Source organism: Crocodylus siamensis, chromosome 4, assembly GCF_052110815.1.
Source record: "Crocodylus siamensis isolate JL-2025a chromosome 4, ASM5211081v1, whole genome shotgun sequence".
Lineage (NCBI taxonomy): Eukaryota > Metazoa > Chordata > Crocodylia > Crocodylidae > Crocodylus > Crocodylus siamensis.
The window spans coordinates 59,149,873-59,162,633 of record NC_143398.1 but is presented as its reverse complement, the minus strand read 5'-3'; the positions used below and the strand labels follow the sequence as shown (position 1 = coordinate 59,162,633).

At 41.7% G+C, this 12,761-nt stretch overlaps 1 long non-coding RNA gene across 1 annotated transcript; it reads right to left on the bottom strand.

The window, feature by feature from the left end:
* Positions 1-2,611: 2,611 nt before the first annotated feature.
* LOC149865763 (uncharacterized) lies at positions 2,612-6,052 on the bottom strand. Its single transcript, XR_016441733.1, has 3 exons — positions 5,996-6,052; positions 4,021-4,115; positions 2,612-2,645 (listed from the first exon to the last, which is right to left on the bottom strand). It is a non-coding gene; the product is annotated as an uncharacterized LOC149865763 (long non-coding RNA).
* Positions 6,053-12,761: the final 6,709 nt, after the last annotated feature.

Sequence of the window (12,761 nt, the reverse complement as noted above, 5' to 3'; positions counted from 1 at the left end):
GTAATGGTGTTTTATTAGGTGACAGGGTCCCTGCTTAGGTTGTTGCTTCTTTGGGCACAGCTGCTGTGCCACTGTTGGGTTCTGTTTCTTTTTTCATGCTGCTGGGACTCTGTTATTACCCTGTGTCTTTATTGTTGCATTAGAAGAGGATAATCAGCTGTCCCATATTTGTATTTATTGTATTAGTTATTTTATGCATATGTGTTCTATTTGATATAACCTGATTGTGTATGTTATATATTGTCATATCACTGTCAGGTATTCCTGCCATTGGGTTGTATTGATTATCTTTAGGTATGTATGTTTTATTTGATGTAACCTTATTACACATGTTTAATTATTGACCCATCACTGCCTGTTTTTCTTGTCATTGGTCTGTTGGTTAACCTCCATGCCCTGCAGCCTGGAGGGCCCTGATGAAGGGCAGGGCCTGCAGGCTAACCCAAAAGCCACAGGAAATTAGGCCTATGCTTGAGTTCAGGGTGGAAAAGAGCTATTGCCTGTGTAAACCTATATTTGTAAATTACCTATGTACATGTGTATGTATATATGCCTATAGATATAAGTATGTAAGTTTATGGTTATAAGTTTTATATTATTTTGTATCTTTAAACCTGTACATAATTAAATATCACTGGGTATCTTGAGTATCTGCTCTGCTTGGCTCTATGGGGAAGGAGGTGAGCTGGCCTGCAGCTAGACAGCCACACTCCCCACAGCATACAGGTACCGACCAGATGACATCCTTTCGACTGGAGAGGAGGTACCTTTCTGCATACCACCCAGGTTATATATATATACAGCTAGCAAAGTTAGAACAGAATAGAAGATAACAACAACAGTTTTGACCAATGATTCTGCCTGCAGTGATGGAATATTCTGGTATAAGTATTTAATGGGAACAAAGTATGGAACAAGAAGCCTCCAACATTGACAACAAAAAAATAATTTTCCCTGAGTGAAAGCTAAAATAAAAAGTCAGGTTTTAATTAAGACTCAAAGGAGTTCTCGTGTGCTTGCTCTCCTTAAACTAGTGAAACTCTCTTAATTCCTTACAATTTGCAGAAGAGTTTAAGATCACCATGAGCCATGGGTGGCTAAGTAGATGAGCTGAGAATCTAACTTGAATATCCATAGAGGAGGAGGAAGCATTCCTTTGTCATAAACAATATTTGTTGGATTATATACAAGGAAAAACCATCTGCCTTATAAACCAGGCTTTACAGATGGATGACCACGGATACAGAGCTGTGCTAGCCTTTACTGGCCCAAAGAATGAAATCTTGTGTTTCCTTATTTTCAGTTGCTGCAAGCAAGAGAGCAAAGCATGGAATAATCATATCCAGTTTAATAAAAATCCTGAGTTGCCTTCATTGAGAAAACTGAAGTCCCCTGAATTGCTAAAGGAAACCAGGAATTGTCATCTGCTCCAAAGTTGGACACAAAACTAGTTGTATCAGCCATTCTACATATATTCATTGTTGAAAAATGAAACAGTCCTGTATGACCTTGTCCACTAAGAAGAAAATGCAAGTGAGGCCTTACGTGAACTGAAGGGTGTTTCTACATGACATTGAAGGGTGTGACTGCAGCTCATAACAAAGCTAACTCAGGCTCAGCAGGCCAGCCATCAAAACATTTCCCCAGATGCCCAGGTAGCCCTTGTGGCCTGCACTTAGCTCCACACTCCTAGAGTGCACTGCTCATTTGAAAATTAACTCGGTTATGTCTACTGGTTTGTGGTCACACTGCAGTGTGAAGCAACTAGAATGGCCTCTCATCAATAACAGGAAGTTTGAACAAACAGAATACATTTAGCAACAGTCAAGAAATGACAGCCCAGGAAATTGACTGTCATCCAGAAAAGCACTTAAAGGGCACACATAAAATTTTAATTCAAACTTTTAAGTTCCATTGAAGTACTTTTATTCAGGAAAATGTGTTTGGGCTTTACTTTGCATTAGGTTATTTGGGCCTAGATTCTGTGAGCACTGATGCATGCACTTATTCCTGTGCATAAGTTTCAACACAAGCGTTCGGCAGGGTTGGGGCCTTATTTGTTTTCTTGAGGCTTTGATCATTGCTTTGTATATTTGCCTCCTGCTGATGAAACTGTTTGAAGCCAAATCCAATGAAGCAATATTGCCCTCTACTGGAATCCTCTAATATTCTTAAATGAAATACAAAAATCTGGAACTGTTGGTTCTGAAATGATACCTTTTATTAGACCAACTAATTATTTATTTATTAGTTAGTCTACTAAAAGGTACCATTTAGGAACCAAGAGTTCTAGATTTTTGTATTTCATTTAAAAAACTGATTTAGATTTTTGTATTTCTTTGTCTTAGAACAACACGGCTACCAAGTACATCCCTGATATTCTTGAAATCTCCATAAAATGATAACCTGAACTGTTTTTGCTAGAGCAACGGTTCTCAACCTCTTTGGACTCAAGGCACCCGTCAATAGACACAAGACCTCTCCATAACTTTTGTGAATTGAGTGGCTCCCAATTTCAAAAACCAATCCATATATTATAGTGCTTACCTATTTGCAGAGGGGCCTGAGCCTGGGCTTATCTGCTGCTTATCTTCCCATACCTCACTTATTTCCTCACCCTTCCCTCAGCATCCTGGTGAGAATTACTGTGATAAAGAGATGACAGGTAGCTGTTGTGGTTTTTGTTTTTTGTTTTTTACCAGCTAAGTTATAACATTTGAGAGCTCCTATATAACTCATGCTTTATTTTTCCCAATTTACAGTTAATGCATCAATATTGACTACACTCATTATTTATCTGTCCTATACATTCTTGCTCTGTTCCATTTGTCTAGACATGTAAGATCTTATTTAGAATGCATCCTTCTGCATATTTGTTGGCTTTAATGTATTTAGTAAAAGTCTGGGGTACATTTTCTCAAGCTATTTTTATATTATTTAGTCCATGTGACTTTAAGGAAATCACATTTTTTGGAATTACAGCTGAATAAATGACTCCACTCAATTTCTCCAAAGTTACCATCAAAGAGATACAACACCCACTCCACAGATGAAACTAGAGGAAAGGATGGAATTTTTCAAGGGCTGTAATTCAACTGCCTCCTAATGACCCTGTTGAGAAGAGAGTTTCTGCACCTGTAGTGGGAAGAGCGATTCTACCCAAGCCCATGAAAGACCTGAGATCTGTAGGCATCTTTCTAGGTTATATCCAAGGCAAATTGTACAAAGGTCAAACAGGCTCTCTTTTCCAGGTGGTCCCCGCTGGCAAACAACCTCTTTATAGTTAGAGGGGTTTCCAGTGTATGAAGAGATGACTGTCAGTGGAAGATAATAACAAGGATTTATTATACAGAATCATTTCCACAGCCTGGGGGCCATGACACTATGTTGGAGGCTTATTCCTCCATTTGTCTCTCCTGACCCTGATCCACTCTCTTCTGACCTATGATGAGGCTCTTCACAATCAAGCAAAAGAAGAGCAGTAGGCAATATGATGGAGCAGTTATAACTCCTCAGTTCCCTGCATGGTTTGGGACCACAGAGGCATACCAGATTGCCTGGCTCAGCATCTGCAAATATACCATACATTTATCTAAGGGCCTTTCATTCTAAAATATCCCAGGTTGCTTAAGAGTGGAATGACCTGTAGCACCATTCATTCTCACTGAAATGCAACTACCTTGGAGTGAAATGTAGCAGCTGTTCTGAATACTATATTGAAAAGTTTCAGATTTTATTTTAAAGGTACAGAAATAACTGCAGAATAACTCTGGACTGATATGAAGGGTGGGGGGATTTAGGGAAAGGCAAAATTACCCAAAGAACCTTGTCTGCCTATTGTTAATAACAAACTCACAATCCAGGCCTAAACTCTGGCTCTTCAGTTTGGAAAGACACATCCTTTCATGCCATCATTTCACACAAGTGGTCTTATACTCATACTTGTTTGAGTAAATATTGACTATAGGGTTCAAAATTAGGCCATTAAGGAAAGAATCAGATATGAGAATGCAGCATTACCTTCTGAGGCTTATGATGTGTTGTTTTGCATGCTAGAACAGTGAGGATGCAAGATTCTAGGTCTCCAGTCCATCATCCATAAAGAGACCCTATTCCTAAGGAAGCAGAACAGATTAGTCATAGTTGTGTCTACTCAAACTACCATTTTCAGCCATTAATAAAGGAGAAGCATTCTCCTTGCTGTTGACTAGCTGATCATTATTACTGTTTATATTTCAGTGGCATCTAAAGGCACCAGGTTGAGTCTCATGATGCTAGGTACTGTATAAACATATGAGGGGGGAAAAAAACAACTTTAAATACTCTTATATCCAAGTCCTCATTTCTGTAGACCCTGTTTCTACACTCTGAACCCCTCACACATAAGTAGCCTGTCAAGATTTAGCAACACTCATACAGCAAACAGTACTAATGATCCTGTAATATCTGTAATATGTGTTGAAATTATTCCTGCTTTAATTGTGAGGCATACAGTATTAAATTTAACACTGGGAAGACAATGCTGGTTGGCAGTGCAGGGAATGTTAGTTCTCACTGGTAACCACTGTAGTCATAAATGTTTTAGTTTAGAGATGTTCCCTAATTTAGAAAATTTGGAAATTGGGAGATGGTTCCTCAGTAAGGGAGTACTGTAGTACGTTAGAGAGGGACAAAGGGTCTGCAATGTTCAGTTCTTACTTATGTATGCCTGTGTTTACTAAACCTGGTGATTACTGCAACCACTGTCACATGTATTATATTTGCCAGATAGTTCTCACCAAATGCTTGGAAGGAGACACATTGCTAACATAGCATTCTGTCTGGCTCAGAAGACATGAACTTAGTTACCCTTCCAGGCAGGGGTGACACGTAGGGAGTGAATGTGGGTGCACATGCACCCCCTGATCATGAGAATGCACCCCCTGCAAAAAGTCAGCAGCGGTGGTGCAGGCATCTGCAGGCAGTCCCTGATCACTTCTGGCCTACGCCAGACGCTGCCATCAGCACCTGAGGGTGGTTGCCAACCCATGGTCAGCACTTACCACTCTCCCCTCGGCAACTGCTCCCATTCCCTGCTGCTGGACTGCCGCCACTGTGCTTCCGCCACTGCCGGAGCAGCCATGCCCCCCCAGCCTCCACGGGCATGCACCATTCATGCTCCCAGATGTTGTAAATCCAAGATATTTCCGCCTCTCCCTGGCTTGCTGGCCTGTCTTGATCTCGCTTTTTCTACACATACACCTTTTCAATCCAGGACTCTGATTAGACAACCCCAGAAAAGCAAAGATTGGGTCATGAACCCACATTTTCGATTATGCTTCATCCCCTATATGTTGCTCGAGCATTATAAAGGAGACAGCCAACTTGCACAAAAGGCCCAGGGAAATACTCCACCCAAAAGGGGCCTTGGGGTGCTACTTTAAAACCAACTATGTGGGTCGGTAGTTGTATTTCTATTCAGGCAGTATTGAGGAGGTCAACTGACTGTATGGCACTTAATAATGTAATCAATTCCTACTAATCTCTCTTTACTCCACAGGTGTTAAGGACCCTTTCTCTTCTTGAATGGTCTTGAGGTTCCATTAATTAAGTCATCCTTTCTTCTGCAATTTTGCTGTCTATTAGCCATTCCTGGTTATCTCTCATTTATTTCACAGCCCTGCAAACTATTTTTAGTTCTAGCTAAAGGTAATACTAAACTCAGGTAAACAAACTCAGGTGTGGACATGATTGGCAGGGTTCACTGTCAAGATGCTTAAGAAAGCTAGGTTTTATTTTACAAATCTGAATGAAAGATGTGCATTTAACGCAAAGTTTCTCTTGATGTGCATTTAATGATAATGATGACAGTATTAATAAAACAATATATTTTGATTTTTGCCTAGTTTACTGTGTTTTTCAAACTTTATATATTAGCTAGAATATTAGTGCACATTCCATTAAAGTTATATTAGTTTTTGCTTTGATCTTAAACTAAATAATATAATACCCTTACCTCTCCTTGGACCGTAACCTTGGAGAGGCTTATGTGTTTCAGTAACACTCAGAGATACATCATCTGGAGTCTTGTACTTCTGGTAGGGTCTCTCCTGGAAAACAGGTTTGAGGTGAGGTCCCAAACTAAGCATGGTCCGAACTCCTGAAGACCCCAGTGGCAGAAGGCATACTTGAGGATCTTCTGGTTCTATGAGGATGTGAAGGCAGATGAAGACTGCAGCAGGATGAAGAACTCTGGTTGTCTTGGGTGTCTTTGCCACTGGGGTCAGGGCTCCATCTTGTCAAGTTCATGTGGTTGTCACTTGTGCACCAGCTTCCCAACAACCAAGAATCTGAGGTCTCAGCTGTCATCATGGAGTCCATCCCTCAACACCCAGTAACAGACTCTCTTGCTCATCCCCCATCCTTCAAGGAAGTCTGGTGTGCCATCACTCAGACCAAGTACAATAAGGGGCCAGGACCAGAGGGCATTCCCTCAGAGATCTTCAAAGCTAGTGGAACAGTGCTAGCACAAAAACTTCACCAACTTCTCATCAAAATATGGATTAATGAAGAAGTTCCACCTGACTTAAAGAATGCCAACATCGTGATCATCTTCAAGAAAGGGGACAAGTCAGTGTGCTGTAACTACCAAGGCATTGACCTCCTCTCCATTGCCAGTAAGATTCTTACCTGCATCTTTTTTAATTGCCTCCTCCCTCTTGCCTGTCCTTCCAGAATCACAGTGTGGCTTTAGATCATCATGGGTACCACCAACATGATTTTTTTTACACAACAGATCTAGGAGAACTGTAGTGAGCAAAACCAGTAGCTGTTTATGGCATTCATTGACCAAGGCCTTCAACTCAAACCTTGTGGAAGTTGCTGGCTAGGTTTGGTTGTCCATTGAAGTTCATCAGCATCAGCTACTCCATGAAGGAATGACTGCCACAGTCTTTTGCAGTGAATCAGAGACAGACCCATTTACCATTTGTACTGGTGTCAAACAGGGCTGCATCATCACCCCAACCCTTTTCTCCATGTAGCTTGCTGTGATTTTGATTCTCATCCATGACTAGCTTCCTCCCAGAATTGGGATTAAGTATTGAATGGATCAGCTTTTCAATCTGCAGCACCTTCAGAGCAAAACAAAAGTTATCAAGACTGGCATCACTAACTTTCAGTACGCTGACAACTATGTTATCCTCATGCACACTGAAACCAATCTGCAGTCCACCCTTAACCTTTTTTCAGGTGCCTACTATAGTCTGGGACTCTCCTTTAATATTGGTGTAGCCCAGGTAGTACCCTATTATGTACTTCCTTCTCCAATTGAAAGGAATGTTTGCAGGGAAGGTGAGCTGAATTGCCTATTGCATGCTGTTCCTTCCTTCCCCTATAGAGCCAGGCCAGGACACTCAATAAAACTTAACTATGTACAAATTTAATATTATATAAAAGTTATCACATAAACATATTTACAAATAAAACATAAGAGTCATAAACAGTTTATATACAAGTTACTGCAGATACTATATACATGGGGATAGGCTCAAGAAGGTCAAGACAGGAGCCTCCTTAAACGATCATGCAATCTTATGCCCTAATAAAATACTAATCTACTAGCATGAGGCACAAGTTAACAAATTATAAGGTGCAGGGCTCACAAAATATGACAGCAGGGATTGGGTACACAAACTGACACCGGAAACATAACCCATGTTATCTTAGAGCAACAGGAGCCTAAAGATAAGAAGAGGGAAAAGATCCCTAGCACCCTTCAGGCCCTCTGCAATCCCAGCCTGGATAACCCTCAACTAACCTTAGGAGATCCCTCTTCTCCTGTGAGAGCCCTCTTCCCTGGCAACTCACATCTCCAAGGCTCAGTGAGGCTGTCCTCATCTCTCCAGGTGAGGTGTCTCCTCCCTCGATGAGGGGGGGCCCTCAGCTGTCTTGGGCTCTCCTGACCGCCAGCCCCCTCAGGGCCCTGTGCATTCTGTGCACCAGTGGTTCTACTTTATGCCAGGGGTTGGAGACCTGAGCCACCTTGTGCAGCACTAGGGTCTCAGTCCGCTCCTGGATTCCCCGTGCACCAGGTGCTGGCTGCATGCCAGAGGTTGGAGACTCAAGCTGCCTTGTGCAGCTCCCAGGGCCTTGGTCCATTCCTGGACCCTCTGTGTATCAGCCATGCACCAACTGCCTTGCCTCATGCCAGAGGTTGGAGAACCGAGTCACCTCGAGCAGCTCCCAGGGTCTTGGTCCACTCCCAGACCGGGTGTCCACCATTCACCACACTGCCTCACAGCAGGGCTGGGGAACATGGCCACCTGCTGCTTCCGTCTAGCAAAGGGGATTCTTCAGGCTCTTCAGGACAACAGCTCCACCCTGCTGGCCAGCTCTGCCAGCTCTTCTTCACCCACCTTCTTCACTGTCCCTCAATGCAGCTGCCCAGGTGCTGGGCACATTTCTCTTTTATCCCCTCTGGAGGCTCCACCCCCAGATTGCAAGTGGACCAATCATGGAGAGGGGGGTGTAGTCCTCACCTAGGTCCGTGCTCTTCACCGCACCACAGGTAGGGGCAGGGCAAGCCTCTCCCCAGCTATTACCTGATTGGTGGGAATGCCCCACCAATCATCCAGAGCCCCTTTCAAGCTGGCCAGCCAGGCTGCTGCCAGCAAGCCTACCATTTTGGGAAGACCAAGATGTTCCATCAGCCTGCCCCAGCAAAAGCTACCCCACTCCTCCCACAAATTACCACTGGTGGATAACCCCTGGAAAATGCCAAGCATTTCCCATACATTGGCAGTCACTTCTCCCAGTCAGTTAATCTTAATATAGAAATCAAACATAGGACTCACTGTGCCAGCATATCTTTTGGAAAGCTGCTTTGCCATGTCTCTGCCAACTGAGATCTGCAGATGGAAACTAAGAACCTGGTCTACAATGCAATGGTTATCCACACACTCTTCTACAGGTGTGAGACATGGGTGACATATCAAAGCCATCTTAAGCAGCTGGAATGGTTCCACCAGGATTATCTCAGAAAGATCCTTTGCATTAGATGGGAAAACCACTGCACCAACGCCAGCATCCTCTCTGCAGTTAATGTAACCAGCATTGAGGCCAAGATCATGAAACATCAACTGCACTGGGCAGGCCACTGTGTATGGATGGCTGACACTTGTCTCCCAAAGCAAGTCCTCTTCTCTCAACTCTGTCATGGTAAGAAGACCCCTGGAGGATTGAGGACGTGCTACAAGGATACCCTGAAAGTATACCTTAAGAAGGGTCTTATCAACCTTACAAACTGGGAAGTGCTGACTGGTAACAGGTCTCAGTGGCGCTGCACCATACATCAAACTACAGTCCATTTTGAATAGAACCTTATTGCTCAGGAAGCCGAGAAACGGCAGAGGAGGAAACAAAGCGCACAACATCCTGGCCAACAGCTGTGCCCCCCCCCCCCCCCCCCCAGTACCACCTGTCATATCTGTGGAAAAACTTTCAGAGTGTAGATTGGACTCTTCAGCCATCTTAAAAATGACCAATAATCCTCCCCCCACCCCGCCCAGGGCAGACATCATCCTTATATTGAGGCATAGCCAAAGATAGCACTGAGACCCTACCAGATTATTAAATATTCTAGTTTCTCTTTAACTGGAGGAAAATGTGCGTTCTGTAATATGTGATGATGCACCAAAGTATCCGAACCCCCCTTTTCAAAAATCCTAGATCCACCATGCAAGGAGGTGATAATTCCTGTGCTGTCTCATTGGCATGACAAGTTAGAATTCACCTTCTTTGCTGACACACCAGGGACTGAACCAAGATCCTCCCAAGCAAGAAACATAAGCTGCAACAGCTTGAGCCAAAGCTCTGAAAACAGGGACAGGAATAGTTTACAACCTCTATGGACAAAAACAGATGGAGATTTCTAACACATTCTCCCCAGTGGGTTACAATTGCACACGTGTGAGAAAGCAATTTCATCTTCAGGGTTTCCTTTGGTGATTAGGGCATTGCCCAAACAGCATGTGACTGCAGAACCAGCATGTTATATTTTGTGCATCCTACATTTTGATCATTAGTGCCCTTCACACATATGGGTCTAAACTCAGCATGAAAATAATAAGTTGCATATTAGCCATAACTGATGTTTGCCAGGAAGCTGAGACAGCCATTCTATCAAAAGACCAGCCTTCAATGTGCTGATGACCAGTGTGCTACATCTTTGTAAAACTTAGATTTCCAGTTTTTCCTCAATACTGAACATGCTATTAGTAAGCTCTACCGTGAAACAAGAGAACTGTCTTCCTATAAAATTAAAATGCCTTTGGCAATAAAGCTGCATTACCTTATAAAGAGCTCTTTCAAAAGGTCACTGAACTTGTTTTGGATATAATCCTTGAGGAACTGACACATACAGCCCCCCTGGCTATGTGTACAGGGCCTCATTGACTTCAGAAGGAGCTATGTGTGGGCATCCAAGGACAGAGCGTAATCCAAACAATGTATAAAACAGAAAAGCTACTCCACAACAAAAGGGTTATTATTCAGCGAGAGTGTTAAATGCTGGATCCCAGTTTGAACTGCAATGAAGGATGCATGGCTTGAAAAGAAAAAATATAATTAGCATGGAACACATTGGAAGAGAATCTAAGGTAGGCTCTAGGCAACCACAAGTTATTAAGCACAATATGGGAATTATTTTATGAACTTCTTGAGTCTGTGTTATCCTAGAAGTCAAATAATATGGTCATGCTGATCCATTTTGGCTATAAATGTATAAATTATACCAGATCACATTATTTCACTATCCCAGCTTTCACAGTTTATATCTACCATGAAATGCTTCAGATGAAACTTCTGCAATGGAGAACTATGCAATAATATGCAGCACTTGTCCTTGAACTCAGACAACAGGTATTTAGATTACAAAGTTTCTAAACAATATAGAATGTAATGGTTTAATTGTATTATACTGAGAAAAGGTTTTTTAGTCCTTTTCCTATTAAATTCTTTGCCTCAGTATCTTACAGCAGTGAACTCTGCTGGCTAATTATGTAATGCGTAAAAATAACCTCATCCTAACATCACTTAATTGTATGGTTTCTTAAACCCTTCAACTTGCGTTGTAGGAAAGGGTAAATAAAGGTGACTGATGTTCTGTGTGCCTTTCAATGTTTCATATTTCTTTACCCTATCACCTTTCATTAATCACCTCCCAACTAAAATTAGTCCAAATATTTTTAGTCTCTCTGGAAAAATATTCATTTGAAAATCTCCTCAAACCTGTATTGGAGAGGCTGCTCGTTCCTATTCCAATACAAAAAAGTACAATAAAGGCTTCTGGAAGGTGGTTAATATTACAGTAGTACCTACAGATTCCAACTAAGATCAGGGTTACATTGGGCTAGGTACTGTGCAAACACACAGAAATCCATAAAAACAGGAATAGAGGGCTGGAAGGGGCCTCAGAAGCCCATCTAATCCAGCTCTTGTTCTTGGGGTGAATTAAAGATCATCCCAACCAGATGTTTTTCTAACCTTAAAAATCCTGAAAAAGAACATTCCATGACCTCCCTAGCTAGTGCCCGCATTGTAGTGCATGCACTACTCTTATAAATAGGATCTTCTTTGCTGCAAATGAAACAAATGACTTCTTGTCCCACCCATAGTAGACACGAAGAACAAGACCGATGTCCTATTTATGATGACCTTTACATTATGATGACCTACGTTATTTGAACACTGTTGCCATATCTCCATTGAGTCATATCTTTTCTAGACATAAATAAACAAGTTCCTTCAAGTTTTCCCCACAGGCCATGTTTTCTAAACCTTTTAACATTCTTGTTGCTCTCCTCTAGGATTTCTCCAATTTATCCACATTTTTCTAAAAGTCTGGTGCTGAAACCGAGACACAGAAGTCTCCGGGGGAAACCTAAACAGCACTGAGCAAAGCACAGAAACCCTATGTCTCACAGTCAACATATATATCCAAGGATGACATATGTCTTTTCTACAGCAGCAGTTAGTTCTTAACTCATATGATTTTGTGCAGCATTAGACCCTCTAAATTTCTTTTGCAGTTCTCCTGCTTAGCTATTTATTCTCTATTTTCTACCTGTGCAATAGATGTTTCCTTCGTAAGTGTACTGCTTTGCACTTGTCTTATTTAAATTTCATTTTATTGATTTCAGACCATTTCTCCAATTCATTTTATTTTTAACTCTAATCATTTTTTCTCCAAAACAATAGAATCTCCTCCCAGCTTGGTGCCATTCACAAATTTCTTTAGTACTTTAGGGTAAATTTCCTCAGATTCAACTGACTTAAATACATATAATATCAAGATCTTTAATCTATTCCTTTGGTATTCTGACCTGTGTCCCATGCCCTTTATTAAAATAACTATGTTAAGTACTTTGTTACAATTAACCTTTTTTGTGAAGACTGAAGCGAAAGAAATATGAACAGTTAAGTCTCTTCTGTGTCACCTATTATTTGCTTGTCTTCCCTGTTAAGGAATAGCCCCATACTTTCCTTTGTTTACTCATATGTATTTGCATTACTTGCTAGTTTTAACCCATTTAGTACCTCATTTTTTCTGATTGTGTCCCTCTGTGCTTTTACTATTCTTTTATATTGATCCTAAGCAACGTGTCTTTTTTTTCCACTTCCTGTAAAATTTCTTTTTGGTTTTCAGGTCATCAAGGAGCTGTCACTGTAGCCATAGTGGAATGGGCTCTTGCTATACTTCGTAACTTCCTTTTCCATCAAGA